This window comes from Anser cygnoides, chromosome 15 (assembly GCF_040182565.1).
Source record: "Anser cygnoides isolate HZ-2024a breed goose chromosome 15, Taihu_goose_T2T_genome, whole genome shotgun sequence".
NCBI classification, from domain to species: domain Eukaryota; kingdom Metazoa; phylum Chordata; class Aves; order Anseriformes; family Anatidae; genus Anser; species Anser cygnoides.
Window position 1 is genome coordinate 13,971,419 of NC_089887.1, and position 19,220 is coordinate 13,990,638.

Sequence of the window (19,220 nt, forward strand, 5' to 3'; positions counted from 1 at the left end):
GCTTGAAAGTACCATGCACGATCCATCATGACATAGCAATACCGACCTGCCGAATCAGACCAACAATCAGGTCACAGCTGAAGCAGCAAAGAAGCTAGGACAGGAACCTTCAGATCTTCTGTCACACTATTCCCATGTGTCCAGGTTCTCCTCTTCAGGTGTCTTCTAAGCACACTTGGTGGTTGGATACAGATATGCCTTACTTATTTGTTTAATCTTTCTGCCCTTGTCTCTCCTTGTTTTCCCCCTCTCCCACAAATAATCCCTGGTCCAAAATCCAATGAGTAAAACTAGGTGGAAATGTTGCAATTATGACACACTAGAATTCAGGTGACCCACCAAGCCTTTCAGAACTATTGGAGCAGCTAAGCTATGATGAGATGTGCCCACACCTTCCCTGTGAAGGAAATGCATTGTCTCAGGAAAGGAAAAATGGGGGGCCTAGAAAGCAGCTGGTAGGAATTAGGCAAATTCTAGAGCCACAGCTGAAAATACCTATAAAACCGGCATAGATTGTATATTAGAAGTTTGTGTATAAATAAATGTTGGTAAAAGCAAGCATGACAATTAATATTAGCTGAAATGTTACTTCTAGCTTTAGTTTTTCATTCTTTAATAGTTCCTACAGCAAAAACTGCACTTGGATATTTCACGGTACCATCTTTACTAGTGATCTACCCACCAGAACCTTTCTTCTAGCTCACATATTTTGAATGCATTATTTTAAATGAAGATAACAACAAGATAACTGACCCTTGCATGTTAATCTCCTGACTTTTCCCCACTAAAACGGACAGTCCAGTTCTCAAAGGGTTACACAGCTGAAATTATGACACAGCCGTGCTTTTCAGATCAGTTGCTCCACAAACGCTCTGCAGTTGTGAAAAATTATAGTATTCCAAAACAACCTCAAGTGAAGCTTCCTTCTAAGATTTTATTCTTCAGCATCCCATCACAGCCTCCTCAAGGTCACAAAAACAGCATCCAGTAAACCGTACTTTCAAAGCATTATTTATTTCCTGAGGTCATAACATTGCTCGCTTGGAGATAGCCTGCACCAAAGCAAGGGAAACATCTTAAATGGGAGCAAGCGCCCTGGCTTCTCAAGGTGACCCCTGCTTCAGGCAAAGACACAGAAAAGCAGATGCACGCGGGGGGATTTCTTTCACAAGGGGTCCATAGAGCGAACCGCATAACAGCCAAGCATGCATATTCATGGGGGCACATTTTCACATCACACATGCCTGCTTGCAGAGACAAACCCTCCCCTGGGGAACCAGGGCCCCTGCGTGTGGTGGTACCAAAGCCCGAACCGGGGCTCGGCACAGCCTGCGTTAAGCCCTACCGCGCGGCACGCGCCAAAGGCACTTACATGGCTTGGATGAAAATGTGCAGCAGCCAGCTTGCCGGCTTCAAAACCCGCTCTTCCCTTCACTTTAAAGCGGGCCGCATCCAGGAGCAGTGCAGGAGCAGCGCCGCTGCCGTCGCTCCCTTCAGCACCCGCTTGCGACTGCTGGCAGCGGGACCTGGCATCAGTCACCCAGAGGAACCCCCAGCCTGAGCTGAGCTGAGCCGGGGAGACACCGCTAGTTAACGAAACCGAACCGAGATCATCTGACTGCCAGCCACCACTCCACTGCCTCTGACGTGTAGGTGTAGCCCATCAGCTCCTACCGGCAGAGTTCATCTGAACGCCTTCTCCGTGGGTTTCTGAAAACAGGTAACTGAGACGCAGGGCCAGACTATTACAGCTCGAAATGCGCCCCCCTAGTTTTCAATAACTGCGGAACTGAAGAACAGGTTTTGTCTTTAAAACCCCTCATTTGACTCCAGTTTGCAAATATCCCCAGGGTAACACCCAGGGAGTACCACAAAACCACCTCGGCTTGTTTCCTTCGGGTCCTGCGCAGACGCAGGGAACACAAGAGCCAGCGGGCACCGTAACGCCACCTCCCGCGGAGCGCTGCTCGGGCAGAAAACAAAAGCCCCGCTGCTGCTCACAGGGGCTGAAAGCAGCCCTGGTGCTGCAGCACCCCGCAGGCTGGGGGCCCAACGGGTTGCCATGACACTGGGGGGGCACAAGGGAAGACGCGGGGCCTGCTGGGCTGGCACAGCACTGGGGGAGCACAAGGGAAGACGCGGGGCCTGCTGGGTTGCCATGGCGCCAGGGGGGCACTGGGAAGATGTGCCCGAGCCGCCTCAGTTTTAAATCCGCTTGACAGCATTTCAGCTGAGCTGCTGCATCGTTGCCATGGCAACCGATGGGTGAAAATCACGGCGGAAATCTGTAATTATTCCAAGCGAGGCAGTGACTTACCCCCTCCGGCACTCAGGGCATCAGAACGACTCAAGGTGCGCCCCCAGCCCAGGCAGGCCGTGGTCCGAGCTGCGGCACCCACACCATGCTGCATGCCCTGCGGGTGCAGACGGGCGACAGCACGTCTCCGCGCGGTGCCTTCCGAGGCAGAGGCCCAGGCCTGCAGGCTGTGCCCGCCGAGGTGCCCACGCAGGTGCACTCAGGGTGCGGTGCCGGGAAGGGGCTGAGGCACAGAGGGGAATACCAGCAGCAGGCCCCAGAGGATGCGATGCGTACGGGAAGCAGCTGAGATCCCTGGTGATTTACGGACCCTACAACCAAAGCTAGTTCGTGCTGCAGTCACAGCAACAAGCCTTGTTCTGTCACCTCCTCTCAGCGGAATAGCAGCAGCAGTGCTCATTTGGCTGGGATGGATGCTGAGGTAATTAGTGTGTTCAAAAACAAGTACAGCACGGGACGAAGTCATTCAGGCAGACCAGACACACCTTGCAGTCTCCCTCCATTGACATATCATCCGGACACAGCCAGTTTACACACTGACAGACGCGATGCCAGCATCCACACGCCCCATTTGCACCCACTGCGGGAGAGCGTGGCTTGAAGTCACCTCGCGGCTCTCCGGAGCTCTGCTGCGCTGAGCGGACCATCGGCCACCATGCCAGCACACCGCTAATGAAGCCACTGAGAGACCACCGATACCGTGCTATTCCTGCGTAACAGGCTGGGGATTCAGAACTTGAAATCTGGTATCATTCACCTACGCAGACTGTTTTTTCAAACCTATTGGTTATCCCAAGCTCCATAGCCATGCCTCAAAACAACCCCCTGAAACTGGCCTGCACTGACTGCCAGGCAGTAAAACAAACCAGCTTTGAAGTCAACTTGCCAACGCTCACCTGCCACAGAAAGTTCAGCAACCCCACGCAGCCAGGGACACATCACAAAGCACAGGGGGAAGGATTGAGAAAGCTTGTAGGTGTTTACAGTCACACATAAAGTTGGACGTGAAGGAAATGCACCACATCAGCAATTTCTTACTACCTCTAAGGTGAAAAATCAGGATCACGGCTCCTGAAGGTGCACTCTGGAGAGCCAAGGAAATTTCTGTGCCTCTGCTAGGGGCTACTGTGCATGATGAGGCTAAATGCATTAAACAAAGCTGTTCTGGATGAAACACACTCCTTATGGCGAAGCACTACAGTGGTGCTAACGATTTACGTGACAACATGACTTAGGGCCTCCAGCCCACGCAGTGCTCCCTCAGGCTAAGACACGTCATGTCCAATTGCTTGGAAACCCACCTCCAGAGAAGGCATTATTCAGCAGTGGACTTTTATTTCTAGTGCCTTCTCATGTTTTAATCCTTGGGTTAAATGCTGTTACAGGTGGCTGCTTTCAGCCCCTTCGTTACCCACAACTACCCTGCCTGAAAGGCTGGGTGCACGAGGGGTGACAATGACTTGTGCCAGCCAGTTGCAGGGTGAGGACCACTGAGTCCTAGTCATTGCTAGATCAGTGATTTGAAGTGACTGTAACTGCTAAACACTTAAGTGTATAAAGTGTGCAGTTCACTAAATTGTGAATTGCAACAAGAAAGCCACACACCTCCACTTGGTTTAATCAAGAGAACATTGGTTATAAGATCTATTCGAACCTTTTGTCATTGGAAGGGACATTGCTGACAGCCCACAGTAACTCTACAATCTGCACTGATACGCACTTTTCCAAGGACAACACATTATACAGCCCTCTATTGTTACAAAATAATCTCCTGCTTTAGCAGAATTCTTGCTCAAAAACATGTTATTGCCACTGTTATACATATTTTCATGCATCAATGCTATGCACATCCTGCTGAAAAGCATTACAATGATGCAAAGCAAAATGGGGATCAGATTCTGACCAGATTGGTCCACAAGACAAAGTAAAAGCACAAGGTTAGCATAAAGGATATTTGGATTTTATTCAAAATATCGGAAGGTTTAACTATGTTAACGACTGCTGACTTTCACTGCAAATGATGGCAAATTCCCCCAGAAGCAACTGCACAACCTTCCTTAATCACTGCCTCACGCTCTAGAAAGCTACCATGTTCTAGGAAGAACACAGCTTTTCAACTAACACACAGCTACAGCGCTTGAGAAAAAAATAAGTACCCAGAAACAACAGCCCAAGGGTAGAAACGGTGTCAAAATCCTAAATGTCACATATGCCTGCATGAAACAGGAACCAAGCACAGCAGCATCGCAACGCAGAGGGCAAGGCAAGTCAGAAGAGACAGCATCAGGTCCTAGTCCTCCTGCAAAAGCCAAGGTCATCACAAGGTCTGAGATCCCCAAACTTGCATGGGGAAGAAAAGCAACAGCCATCTCAAGGGCCTGGTGCTCTCGGAGAAGGACTACAGCATCCGCTGCAGCGCTAGCTCCGCTTTTAGGGTGCTGCGAGCGGCAACCTGGCTTCAGCTAAACAAAGACACGCCGAACCCAGAGGTCTTGTAGGAAGAGGCACCCTAACACAAAACAGTAGGTAAACACTCGCGTCCATCAGCATGGGGGTCATAAATTACTTTAGAAAAGCCAATTGGTTTAGCATTGGAAAAGCAAAATTCTGCTTTTCTAAAGCATTTATGACTTGGTCGCCTTCACGTTGGTCACCTACAGTAACTACAACTGATGGAACCACTAGCTTCAATTTCAAATACATTTTAAAATCTTCCAGTGCATTTGGAAGAAACCCCACATTGAGCCTACATAAATGTCAACCACGAGTTAGTTAAAAAAATCTGAGCAGGTGATTTACAGAGAGAAAAATAAAACCTTACTTGCACAAAGGGGGTGACCACAAAAGGCATACCTGCTAATAAAGGGAAGGCCCAGGATGGCTCAGTTCGGTGGGAAACCCAACACCCTATAGCTTTTCCAGCCTGTGGCTGGTCCCAGGACTGCTTCCTACCCCAGCACATTCAATAAAATCACGCTAACCTTAAGGAGGCGGGTTCTCCCCTTTAAAAGAAACAAAAACCAGCAGCGAACAGCGTGGAATTTGCCACAACCAATACCACTGAACTCCAGGCGTTTCTTTTGGTGGGCCCATCTTAAAAATAAAATCACCCGAGGTTGGATGTGTGCAAGGACACAGCCGAGCTGCAGCACCTGCACTACCGACAAGTCAGTAACAGCTATACCTCATACTGACACGGGAGAGGGGAACCACCCTCTCTTCAGATGCCATCTACTTTAATTTGCATTAAACAGAAGAACTCCACAGTCAGGAGGAGAGGAAAGAAAAGGAAAACAGGAATTAAGCACAATGCTGATGAATTTCTGCTGTTGAAAAGTCCTGTCATTGCCCGATGCTCAGGATTCAGTTAAACAACATCACTTGGGCAGTTTCCAAAGCAGTTTAGGGAAGAGAAAGACACACGCAGTGTCAGTTTCAGTAGACTGCATGGCTCAATTCCCTAGTATATTTTGACAATTATTTTTGGGCTCCAGATGGAAGAAAAAAAAAAAAAAAGGAGTGCCAACCTGATTCAGCAAGGTATGGACTTCTCAGGTGAAGTCCTTTGCTTTCACTGCACATTTTTTTGTGCATTTCTTTGCATTCACAAACCTGAAGCTGTGAATGAGCCCAAGTGTCTTGTTGAACTGAAAATACAGTAGGAAAAATCATTAATGAAGTCCCATTTGATGATTACTGAAATCTGAAAATTACCCACTAGAGAAAAACACAGGGCTACTGCTTCACCTTTGCTTGCTTGATCCTTACATACTGCCAAAATCATGGTTGCTTGCTTAATCCTTATATAGTCAACCAAAATAATAAAGCTGCTGCATTACAACACTTGACCCAAGTAGCAAATGCCTGGACACAAATTTGAGGAGGGAAATTAAGCTGCACTGAGTCTGCTGACGTGTGCGTGGCCAAACTCGGTGGTTAAGTCTCATGGAGGCACAGCTGTGCCGCAGCCTCTCCTCCGGTGGCAGCACTGACACCCAGTTAAGAGACCAACTTAGCCAAGTATTTGGGAAATAACCTCTTCTGGAATATCTACTTGCTGCAAGGAAATATTCTGCTAATACAGGCTGCAACTATGAATACTAAGCAACAAATCAGCTGGCAACACCACTACGTTTGGGTGATAGGACAGGTCGGAGACGGTGCTTTCTGCCAAAAAACCATAAGAATGCTGTGACAAGGCCTGAGAAAGACATGGCAAAGGAGAACGTCCAGCAGCACGGGGCAGCAGCTACCCTTCCTTCCTGCATGTCACAGCCTGCCTCTGCGACTACAGCGCTGCCAGAGGCACGAATGAACACCAGGAAGGACGGTCCTACCAAAACGATATCAAGGTGAGCCCGCTGCCCGGGTAATTTTAAGCAGCTCCCCCAGGTTACACCAGGATTAGTTACGTTAAACAGCTTTTTGTTAAATAAGGGAGCTGTTTACCTTTCTGAGGGCAGTTCACACAAGCAAGCAGCCCCGCACAACGTGAGCAGAGCACGTCAGAGCGCTGCCCCCCGGCCCACACCTGTACCTGATCTCACCCGCGCAGCAACCAACAGAGCCCTGCCATAGCGGCTCCAAAATGGAAGAAAAAAGGCAAAAGTTATCTTCTTTACAAAATCAGGGCTTCACCAAATGGATTCAAGCACAGGATTTATCAGTAATCAGACAGGTCTTCATAGAAGTTACCAAATCACGTGCTTGGTTAGCCTTCAGAAGCACTGTCCCTTCTCTCTTTGCTGTTAACCAGCGACAGTAGCCGAAAGAGATAACCAGAGGCTGAAGTTTCGCAACGGACGGAGAATGCAGCTGCAAGCCTCCAAAGCTTGCTTACCAGCCGGAACAGAAATCAGTTATGCAAGGCTGTGTATGGATTTTGACCAGGTGTAACGAACAGGTCACTTTTTTTTTTTTCCCAGAAAAATAAAATCAGACCCGTGAGCCTTTTGTTGTCATTTATCAGATCATTCTGGAACACAATTTCCCCTGCATATTTTCTGCACGTTACTTCGTACTGCAAGATCAGAAGTAAAAGTTAGGGGTGAAAGCATGATTACTGCAATGCAAAGACACTTTATGTAAGTGCTGCCTCTAGAAATTACGTGCGGTGTCACCCAACCAACCTTGGGTTTGCTTAAAAAAAAATCTCTTCCTTTTAACGTGAGCTGGATTAATTTCTCAGCATACAGCAAGGGCAAGTGTTAAGAAAAGAAATCTAAAAAGCAAACCTCTAGGGACCTCTAAGCTAACAGAAGTTCATTGGGTTGTTATACTTTTTACAGAATTAGCCCAGGAATTTCAGAAATAGATGACTACCCAAATGTAAGGAGAACAGTTAAAGACAGGCCTTTTGTCGATGATTTAAAGCATACAGGACCTGGAAGGCATTCATTATTTTCCCGTCTTCCCTCCCTCCTTGTTATTTGTTTTTCATCCTGCCGTGTTTCCAGTTCTTTTCCTAGTAGGCTTTTCCTTTCTCCTACTCTCCTCTGCCTCGACAGGATCCACCCTGGCTTCCAAGGACTTAAAGAGGCAATTCTTTCCTTTTCTTTTGGTCTGACTGCGGGATACCGCTGCAGTGAAAAGGTAATTAAGGCAGCATTCAGGAAAATGTTTCCTGGTACAGGGTCAGTCTCTCTGCAGCTGCTCTGTGTGTGTCAGGAAACCTGCCCTGCCCTGTGCATTGCAAGGGTAGTTGCATCTTCTTAGCCTCTGTTCTAAGGAAAGCCCCACTTTCACCTCGCTCTTCTGTCACCTGCACAGTTGCAGTCTCCCATCCCCACCAAAGAACTTCCCAGTTTGGAGAGGAGACACAACCGAACCCTCAACAGCATCCAGCTGTTCCTCACAGGCTCAGCTCGGAGACGAGGAGGCACCTCAGAGAAAGGAAACAACCGAGCAGTGCGGGCAACACGACGTCCGACCAGGAGAGCCACCACCCTGCACTCCGTGTTGAAATACCACCTAGCCATGAAGCCATGTTTGTGTTATTTCGAGCAGAGTCACACTACGCCAAAGTCTACAGAAAAGCAAAGAACAAACTCTAAACTCATCCATAAGCACATAATGGTCAAATGAGCAGACTGACATACTACAGGTCACGTCAGCAGGGGCATCTTCCAACCACATCCTTGGCCAAGTGGAAACAAACCTTACCAGGGAGAACTGAAGCAGGTGGTCACTGCTATTGCTAAAAGGCTCTTCTAAAAGACCTGGCATTTTACACTCTGTAATTGGAAGAAAGAAGCACAACAAGATTTGTCAGCTATAGTTCCTGCAACGCCCGGATGGCTGCTGGGATCGTGACAGTTCTTCCCAGCCGCAGGTCCTACGACATCGCGATCCAAGCCCCCAGCACTGCTCGTCATTGTCTCCATGCGCCACCGCTCCCTCCCCCAACAGCAGAGGCTGGCCCTTCTCAGGGTTTTCTTCAGCTGCCAAGGTACAAGCACCACGTTAGGGCAGCTACGCCAGCCCCTTCCAAGAGGTGCTGCCCAAGCCCTGGAACCAATCGAAGATTTTCACTCCCCGGCTCCATTACCCGGAGCCACGCTGCAACCAAGGACTGGGATTCACCAGAGCCCAGCTCGTCCTCTGCTTTCCTACCTCCACCAGCACGCTCCCGTTGTGTAATCCTCCTGCCCTTTCCAAGAAGCTGCATTGCAGCAACAGCTGTGGAGCAAAACTTATGGAGCAGATTATCTTGAGGGTCATCACGCGGCACTTGCAGGGCAAGCAGGCGATCAGGCCCAGTCAGCATGGGTTTATGAAAGGCAGGTCCTGCTTGACGAACCTGATCTCCTTCTATGACCAAGTGACGCGCTTGGTGGATGAGGGAAAGGCTGTGGACGTGGTCTACCTTGACCTCAGTAAGGCTTTTGACACCGTTCCCCACAACATTCTCCTCAAGAAACTGGCTGCTCGGGGCTTGGACTGGCGTACGCTTCGCTGGGTTAGAAACTGGCTGGATGGCCGGGCCCAGAGAGTTGTGGTGAATGGAGTCAAATCTGGTTGGAGGCCGGTCACTAGTGGAGTCCCCCAGGGCTCGGTACTGGGGCCGGTCCTCTTTAATATCTTTATTGATGATCTGGATGAGGGCGTCCAGTGCACCCTCAGTAAGTTTGCAGATGACACCAAGCTAAGTGCGTGTGTCGATCTGCTCGAGGGCAGGAAGGCTCTGCAGGAGGATCTGGATAGGCTGGACCGATGGGCTGAGGTCAACTGCATGAAGTTCAACAAGGCCAAGTGCCGGGTCCTGCACCTGGGCTGCAACAACCCCAAGCAGAGCTACAGGCTGGGAGATGAGTGGCTGGAAAGCTGCCTGGCCGAGAAGGACCTGGGAGTATTTGTGGATAGTCGGCTGAATATGAGCCAGCAGTGTGCTCAGGTGGCCAAGAGGGCCAACGGCATCCTGGCCTGTATAAGAAGCAGTGTGGCCAGCAGGGCTAGGGAAGTGATTGTCCCCCTGTACTCGGCTCTGGTGAGGCCGCACCTCAAGCACTGTGTTCAGTTTTGGGCCCCTCGCTACAAGAAGGACATGGAGGTGCTCGAGCGAGTCCAGAGAAGGGCGACCAAGCTGGTGAGGGGTCTGGAGAACAAGTCTTACGAGGAGCGGCTGAGGGAGCTGGGCTTGTTCAGCCTGGAGAAGAGGAGGCTCAGGGGCGACCTCATCGCTCTCTACAGTTACCTGAAAGGAGGCTGTAGAGAGGTGGGGGTTGGTCTATTCTCCCACGTGCCTGGTGACAGGACGAGGGGGAATGGGCGAAAGTTGCGACAGGGGAGTTTTAGGTTGGATGTTAGGAAGTACTTCTTTACCGAAAGGGTTATTAAGCATTGGAACGGGCTGCCCAGGGAGGTGGTGGAGTCACCATCCCTGGAGGTCTTTAAAAGACGTTTAGATGTAGAGCTTAGGGATATGGTTTAGTGGAGTACTTAGTGTTAGGTCGGAGGTTGGACTCGATGATCTTGAGGTCTCTTCCAACCTAGAGAAATCTGTGAATCTGTGTGAATCTGTAAAACCACCACGGTTTGCTTTTCACTGGTGCTGGGCTGAGGGCACGTGGCGGTGGAAGGCAGCGTGAAACACGGGTAAAACGCATCCCTCGTGCCTGCTGCCTGGGGCCGCTGCTGTCGGCGCGCTCAGCAGCATGCTTTGCCTGAAATGAGGGCATCAGTAAGAATTCACACGTCAGGGCCTCTCAGCCTGTCCACAGCCCTGTCTGGTCACCCAAGAGCAGCCTGGGTTTCTAAATAGCTTTTTAACCTGTGGTATTCTCTAATCCCCAGTGAGACAACCATTTTTAGCATCAGATTTATATAGTGAGATGGTCACAATGCTTCAGTACAAACTTACTTCCTCCATTATTATTATTATTATTTTTAGGTGTACATCACGACAGTAGCATCAGCCAAGCACCTGGCAAAAAAAAAATGTGTCATCCATGCAAGAGGCAGAGAGATGACAGACAGGACGGCTGGTTGTTTAGCATCTAACATGAGGAAAGCTGGACAGACGGGTATGAAGGAAACAATACAAACAAAAAAATATCGCTGTTAATAAACAACACCAAACTTAAGGTATTTAACTTAGGTTATTTTCATTCATATTTCTGTGAATTCTGAATTTGGATTTCAGTTGTGTTTGCTGTCAAGAGATGCTGCCAAGAATCTCCACACACACTATCCTTTGCTAAAAGAGGAATCCAAAACTGGCATGCTGCTGTGATGTTCAAAGTCATTAATCAAGACTGAGCTTGATGACATACAAATACAAATGAGTGATATTATTCTTTCCTTTCCCCACAAACTACTATTTTTTTCCTGCTCTCTCTAGGGCTTCTGCAAGCCTCTATGATTGCATTATTTCATTTACAAAGCAAAGAACTAGAAGGGCAAAAGGTGACAGCCTTTGCAAAAACATCTGCAGGGCTGTTCATTTGCTGGGTAGGAAAGAGGAAGAGGAAGGGATGATTTAATACCAGGATTACAGGCAAAAACATTAGCATGGAAGTCTCTAGCACCAGGGCACAGACTTTCCCAAAGAGTTTGCTGCCACTGTGCTTTGCCTGTTACGAGGCTTACAGGTGGAAGCTGGATGCTTGAAAACTGAGCCAAGCATCAAAAACAGATGATGAAAACTTCATCACTAATTGATGTCTTCTTCCAACCCCCACTGCTTTGCTCTGTGAGGAAACAGAGACGAAACCAAGGTTACGAGGGGTGGAAAAGAATAGAAACCCTCAGAGGGTAAAAAAAAGAAAAAAGGAAAAAGAAAAAAAAAGACGACAACCAGAAAGAAAACCTTGTAGTAGCAATCTGTACTCTGTTAACACTCTTCCATACCTGTGAATACAGCAGCTGTGTGCTGCAGGCTGAGACGCAGGCCAGCAGCGCTGGCAGGACAGTGCCTCTCCTCGCTGCTTCTTGCACGGCCACCCTTCCAGCTCCCTTTCCGCAGGAGCAGCTCTACCTCCTGCAGTGTCTTCTAGTCAAACGCATCTAGTTACAGAACTGACAGGTAGGACTACGAGTCCTTAAAACAGATCTAAGACAGAGAAAATGAAAAAACAGTGACTGCTACTTTACCGTTGATGCTAGTGCAGTAACCAGAACTACTGAACCAGTTGGTTTTAAGACAAGAAGGCACTGAGAAGACTACGGAGACAGGAGGCGGCTTCAGCAAGAGGTATTCAAGGGCTAGAAAGCTCTGTGGAAGGACCAGGGGACATGCAGTACAGCAGCAACACAGACACGTTGACACTGGGGGCCACCTAGGAGGCTTCAGGGAAGGCAGGCTGCTGCCAGCCCCAGGCAGACACAGAAGAGATGAAATGAACTGCGATGCTGATGGGGACACCAGCATCCACGCTCACAGACACAGCAGGTAGAGCTACAAAACCTGCACTGGCAGTGTAGAAGGGAGAGCAGGTCTGAACCCAGGAACCCGAATCGAAACCTCTCAGGGGACTCCGAGAAGCACCTCACGAGGGAGGCAGCACAAACCAGGGATGCTCTGTAAGCCAGAGGAAGCCCGTGCGGGTTTTTTCCTGCAACAGCAGCCCCCTGGGGCTAGGGAACCACCACGTCCCAGCGATGCTCAGCCAGGGCTTGGCTGGCCTCCGCCAGCATCTCTTAGCAGGTGCCAGACAAGAATTGCTTAAAGAATGATCACTCAGTCTCCTCGCTATCCTCGCCAGTCTGCTGCCCCAGATCTAGCTAGGGATGTATTCCAAAAAAAGGGTACTTGAAACATGCCAGGTTTCAAAGTCGAGGCATTCTGAGGACATTCTTAAACAACGCCAACATAAAATAAAACTACATACAGGTACGACATTGCAAAGCAACATATTTTCACTTGTAAAAATTAAACTGAATTTTGCTTGGGTCTGATGAGGAATGATGAAGAATTTCCATCAGAAAGGAGGATTATTTTTAAGCCTTAAAGATAAAGGAAACTGGAGACAGGTTTCGAAGTTGTTATACTCAGAATTACAGCTGGACAGCCAGCAGGATAGTTTGGCACTTCATCCTGCCACCCAAAGAGTACTTGAGACAGGCTGACTTCTTACAAGAAATCTCTAGCAAGCTGCTTTACCCTAACCCACCCCCAGAACCAACAGAAGAATTAGAATTTAATTTTTAAATGGCAACGTTTCCCAAGAGTCGTAAGATGAACACATCTTAAAGAGCTCTGCTCCCTGCCAATGCTGAATTACGTTTCAGTGATATCACAAAATCTGGATGAGAAACTCAGCAAGCTGAAGCTCTGTCTGTGAAGTGCCTCGTGCCTTGCCACACTGCCTTTTAGCCAGAGACTAAAGTGAAATTTTGAGGTAGTACAATATAAGCACTCATCTACACAAATGCTTTTTTCTTGCACTAAAACTGAACCAGCCTCTCAAGGAATTGCACTAGGCAACATGAAGCAGAATCACCTAAGTCTGAATAAGGGAGTTCACATTCCTGGCCCTTTTTTGGAGGCTGGCATTACCCGCTCACTGAAGGCTGTACTTTAGCTGAGTGTTTTAGTGCTTTCTCACGTTGACTAGCACAGTGCAGCTCTACTATTTTTTTTAAAAAGCAAGTTCATCACTAGGGCAGGACTGTGTCCCTGACACCACAGGTGTGAAGCTTTCAGAAGCAACTCCACCATGCCCTCACAAAGGCACCTAAGTGAGATCAGCTGTCAAAAAAGTAAATGACTGCTCAGCCTGAGCTAGAACATGTATTCTTCTCCTCATCAGGGTTTACAACTGAGAAGCTGCCAAGCACGAAACAGAAAAATATTCTTCTACTGAATTTCTAGCATCTGGCTCCCTAAGAAACAGGGAAGGAACAGTAAAATATTTGCAAAAGGAAAGATAAGCAAAGTAATTTGAGGACACAGCACTGAACTCTACTCCCACCGATCAGACCGGAGTCTGAAAGCCACAGAAACCGCTTAGGACAATATTCCCCATTTTGCACGCTTCGCATGCTCTGGAAAGCCCCCAGAATACTGTTATTTTTGCACAAACACCATCTGACTAAGAAAACATCACTGTCCCTGTTTTCCTGGCCCATAGCCGTCATTTCAGAAAACAGGCCTGTGATTTGACAAAACAGATCACAGAATACAGAAACGAGGAGGGGACGGAGACGTAACGTACGGCTTTCACGCCACACAGCAGCTGCTGGCTGAATTATCTGTTTTAAGCTGGTTGCAGCTCCAGCATAAGGCAACCTCTTCTTCATTGATAAAAGGAACTCAAAAGGAGATCAGCTGGGAACAAGAACCAGGTGTTTGCAGCCTCCTGAAAGATAAGTCCATTACATCAGCTTGAAAGCATATTCATCCTCCCATCCACGGTGCCAATGGTGAGCACTCTTTGTGCCTCATGCTCGTGGCCTTTAAGCTGCCGTGCTCCTGATGTGGCATTTTGGCCCTGCTTACCAGTAGTTTCACACCTTTCTGCATGCCAGTGCCAGCTGCCCTGCTTCTGATGGAAGACACAATCCAGCTCTTTTCTATTATTTACTCTTTCCAAGGGGATAAAGTACTTCAGTTCTGGATTCAGACTTAGCATTGCCCCTGAAAAACTCCTCAGCACTTGTAGAGAACTTTAAGGAAGAGCAGGCACTACTGCAAAGCTTGCTCGAGCAAAAACGGCGCACACACTGGAAATCTGCAACATACACGAACAAATCAAATGGTATTTGAAAGCAATAAAGAGCAGACATGTCTTACATGAAATCTGAGAATTATGGCAGAATTACCCCATCGAGACGTACTCCTTTCTTCCCCGTGCTCCCCCTTGCGCACAAAGGCAAAGACAAGGACAAAGGAGATTCGTTCAAGTTCAAAGAATCATCATTTCACAAAAAATTTCTGGTATACAGCCAGTAAAGAAAGACTTTAAGATACAGCAGTTGTTGTTGTTGTAGTAAATAAACAATGAATGCCGAACTGTCCGTGCAGTATGGACATAATCGCTATTAAACAGCACTTTCGTTCCTGAGATTTCCACAAGCTGGTACCATTTCGTTAAGAAAGGAAGGGAATCTCAGTTTGTACTTGAAAACAGCTAACAATTTTTTCAGTGTTGCTGAAATAGACCGTCAATCCTAGAAGGCACAGAGCAGAGTTCAGAAGCCAAGAGCCAACCCAATTTATCTTACGCCAGCTACGAGCTCCTCCTAACCCTGTAAACCTTCACGCTACAGCCTCCCAAGGCACAGGGCGAAGGCCGCAGAGCTGCGTGCCATGATGCGGCCTGAGCTGCTTTCATCCCGGCCCAAGCAGTTGGAGCACAAACCAGGAGCTGCTGGAGCACTGTATAAAGTCAGCAGGAGTTGGCCCCACCAGCACTGCCGCTGGCACAGCTGCTGCCTACATGCACAGGTCACTATTGCTAACACCCAGACACGTAGCTGCGGGGCAGCCCCGCGTGCCAACTGCTCTGACACTTCATTGTCAAGCACTGTGCCAACCACAGGGCCGTTGGGTCCAGCAAGAGCCAGTCTGGATGCACGAACGCACGCCCTCTGAGCATCTCAATTCCCCTCCGCTTCCGGAACAACCCCCATCTGGACACCTGCCTCTTCTGATGGCAGCACAGCTGCCAGCAGGGCACCCACGCATTTGCAAGCTTACCGCCTCCTGTGCGCCCATCTCCAATCCCACCCACTTGTCCAGGTCACTCCCTCCGAACGCACAGAACGCCTCGCTGTACAGCACGTCCCTAAACCCAGTACTCCCCAGGAGCCTAAAGGGCCGGGCCCTGGAGAAAGCAGTTCCGATGTGCTTCTTCCCCACAAACTTTACAAGCCGTCAGCTCGTGCATTAACACGGCGCAGTTCCAGACTAGGGTTTCTTTTACCAGGTGTGTCTCCAGCACAGTCTTCTGCACTCCACGTTTTCCACGGGTGCAATACAGGCAACCACAGTACCGCACCCGAGAGGTCACAGGGCCAGCTACAGCTTTCCCTCTGTGCACCCACCTCGGCTCCCCACCCGTACGGCCGGGCCTCTGACGTTCATCTCGTCGTGAAGTGCTTTGAGTGCTATGGGTGAGGAATGCCACACCTGGGCATGACCTTTCCCTGCACGCGCCGTGCTGTCACGCCGTGAGGTCCGGTCCTGCGGCCGAGCCATCCATCTCGGAGCCTGCGAGCGCCTCTCAGCCAGCGCAGACACACCGGCCTCAGCACCACTCGCTCAGCACCCGCGCTACTCAGGTGCGGAGAAAGGCCGACTGCAGGAAGATGCACTGAGAGCTGCAGGAAGATGCCCTCGATACAATTTATAACACAATAACCTGATTTCTGTGGGATTCCAGAGGTAACTCCCTCCGTGTGGAGCCCCTAGCTGGGAACGCTTCTGGAACCTTCCCCCGCACCGCCGGGCTTCGTCCGGGCTCCCGAGCACGCTGCCAGCGGCTGCTCCGGCCCGCGCCCAGCAGCCCCGCCTTTGGACCGCGGGGCACAGTCTGCTTCCTGCGAGGCTCGGCGCCCGGTACCGACCGCAGGAGCGCTCGGGAACCTCCCCACGAGGTCGCTTTCTCCGCGTGCCGTTGCCGCGCTGTCCTCCACGCGCAGAGCGGCAGGACCGCGGGTACCGAAGCAGGCAACGCTGCGGGCGGAGCTGCGGGCTGCCTCGGCCCCAGCCCGAGCCGTGGGCCCCGCAGGCCGGCAGCGGGAGGCCGCCAGCCCCGCGGCTGCTGCAGGCTCCGGGCTCCCAGCGCGGCCGCCCCGGGCAGCGCCACCAGCCCTGAGCCCCGCAGCCCGGCGCGGTTCCTCCCGCCGCTGCTCCCCCCGGCCCCGGCCCCGAGCCCCGAGCCCCGCAGCCCTCGCCCCCTCCAGGCCCCGCTCCCCGAGCCCCGCAGCCCTCGCCCCCTCCAGGCCCCGCTCCCCCCCCCCCGGGTCTCACCGCACCCGCGGGGCTCCGCAGCTCCCGCCCGCGCCCGGCCCCGCGCTCGCTCCCCGCCGCCGCCGCCGCGTCCCGCCCGGCCCCGCCCCGCCCGGCCTCCGCGCGCCGCAGCCAATCGGTGCCGCCGCCGCCGCCCCCCGCGGCCAATGGGGGCGCGCGGCTCGGGCTCGCCCCCGGCGGCTCAGGGCGGGCGCGGGGGCGCGCACGGGCCGTGAGGGAGGAGCGGGAGCGGCAGCGCGGGGCCCGCCGCCCCCTCAGCCCCCGCAGCCCCCGCAGCCCCCCGGCGGCCGGGGCAGGGAGGCGGCCGCCCGGCACGGGCCGGCCCCTTCGCCGCAAGCAGTGCGGGCGTGCAGGTGGCCGCAGGAGCTGCCTGTCCCCGCAGGCAGAGCTCTCGCCTCTCTCATAGTCCATGACGAGAAACACCCAACAGCCCAAAGCTGCGAGGAAGACGGCGGCTTGGCCATTAAACACCAACCCAAGCCCCTGCTCCTCACAGCCCGCCGCAGGCTTGGAGCTGGGCCCCTACAGAGCAGCGAACACTACCCCTCACAGTACCTTCTGCCCAACTCACCGTTCGTTTTCTTGCCAAACTCGCGTTATTTTCCTCAGCTTTGTGGCAGGAGTTAATGCCGCTAATTATTGACTACCATCTCACTAGTCCCTATCTGACCCACTACAATTCCCCCCCCAATGAAATGGGAAAACGAACGGCATTTCTTGAGGAGCGGAGGAGAGATGATCCACTCGAACCAAAGCTCCCAAGGGATCGCATGGCACAGGCTCTTGTGCTAGCAACAAACTGCACTTAAAAGACTGGCGAGACATTTTTGGGTCATACGTTCCTATGCTAAACTGTCTTCTTCCTTTTCCAAAGAGCATGTTTTCTTTATGGCTGGTGCTAGTGTTATTATCTGCACTGCCTGATCAGCTCAAGCCCTTGGAACAAAAACATAAAACAAGGCTCACGTTCTGTCGGAATTATTATTAGTAATAAGAAACCAGTGGAAAAGACCATCGCTCAAACCAAGATAATTTTTACACAGTACAATTTACTGTCATTACCTGTACTACAGAAAACCCCTCCTACAAAGGAAGCAGGAGCTGACAGCACACTCACCTTGCTGAAGGGCCCAGGGAAGTTCCTTTACATCTCCTCCTCCAGACGCTTCTCAGACTGGCCTAGGCAAGCAATCCGTAATCACGTATACACGTAGATATTGTGACTTATTTGGGTGATGGTATTGTTAAAGGGAACTCCATGTGCCATCTGCTGGAAGAAGCACCTCTGAGGCAGCATACTGTACTGACACACCTGACTGATCTGTGCTGGCAACGCAACAGAGTTCTGGTCCTCTCTTGGCAGGACCTTTCAGGATGAACCTTCACCCTGCTAGCGCACCAGCTTCCAGTATGGTATAAGGTAGGGACTTTTTTCTTCCATTTTCTTTTAGCTATGCACATCACAATGTGCTCACCTGGTCAGTCTTTAGGTAACAGCACATTAATCAACAAATTATACTTTGTCCTGTGAAAACCACTGCATAATCTTCTCTCTAGAAGGTAAGAGAAAGTGAGGAAGGAACAGGACTTTAATTAGACACAGAAGAAGCAGAAAAGAAGCAGCCTCTTTGCAGCAGCTTTCACAAATCCCATTCAAGACTAGAGCCTGATTGTTTTTGCTAAACAGTAATTAGCTTCTCACTGACCATGTCATCAAATGAACGAAATCACATTTCAAAATGCAGGAAGAAACGGGCAGGTATTGCTTACTTCCTACCTTCATTCCTTCCCAGTTTTCTATGTCACATCACATGGGTCTTAGCACATTTTCAGTCCCTTCCCTTTGGGAGAAATATACAGAAAAGGTCTTTTTTTTTTTTTGCCAGCTGTGTTTTCCAGGTTACCAACACCATCACCACACTCACAAGTTGAACTGCATCTTAAAGACATCTTATAAGCACAAAGAGAATAATTCTCAATTTACTTTTATATTAAAAAAATCTCTTAAAAGTTTATGCCAGGCAACTATTCTTGACACTCCACAACAAGCAGATACACAGGAATTCAATATCCATTTTTCAGAAACAATCTTTAGTCTTCTAGACTCGGCACCAAGAACTGCCTTTAAAAGCAACAGCAGCATCTGGCATCAGCACTTCTGGCAATCTGACTACAAGTAATACAGCTCCTAAAATGCCATGTGCTGGTGCATTCATCCACACCTGTTAGGAGCATGGTTTTGTGGAACTCCAAAGCCAACCCAGCGATCCATTGTCTTCAAAACAGGTGGTCTGCTTGCTCATTGTAACCTTAGCAACAAAACTCTGCTGATGACCTTGTACAGGAACACAGGAATCAGCTGCATTAGTTCGTTGAGCTAATAGAGAAATACACTTGCAATTAGATGTCCTTGGATTCGAAAACTGACTCAGATTGCAAAACTGCTATAACCAAAATTATGGAAGTGGAAAATATACAAGTAAAATAATA

At 50.1% G+C, this 19,220-nt stretch overlaps 1 protein-coding gene across 4 annotated transcripts in view; it reads right to left on the minus strand.

Moving 5' to 3' along the window:
* Positions 1–16,816, minus strand: part of ABAT (4-aminobutyrate aminotransferase) — a 60,609-nt gene extending 43,793 nt beyond the window's left edge. The window contains exon 1 of one of the 4 annotated variants that reach the window (XM_066977401.1): positions 16,736–16,816. The gene's annotated coding sequence lies outside the window, so the exon portion shown is untranslated. Of the gene's footprint in view, positions 1–46; positions 181–1,372; positions 1,822–16,730 lie in introns of those variants that run through there. The other 3 variants (XM_066977400.1, XM_013197287.3, XM_013197288.3) reach the window with 3 other exon arrangements.
* Between the last annotated feature and the right edge of the window lie 2,404 nt (positions 16,817–19,220).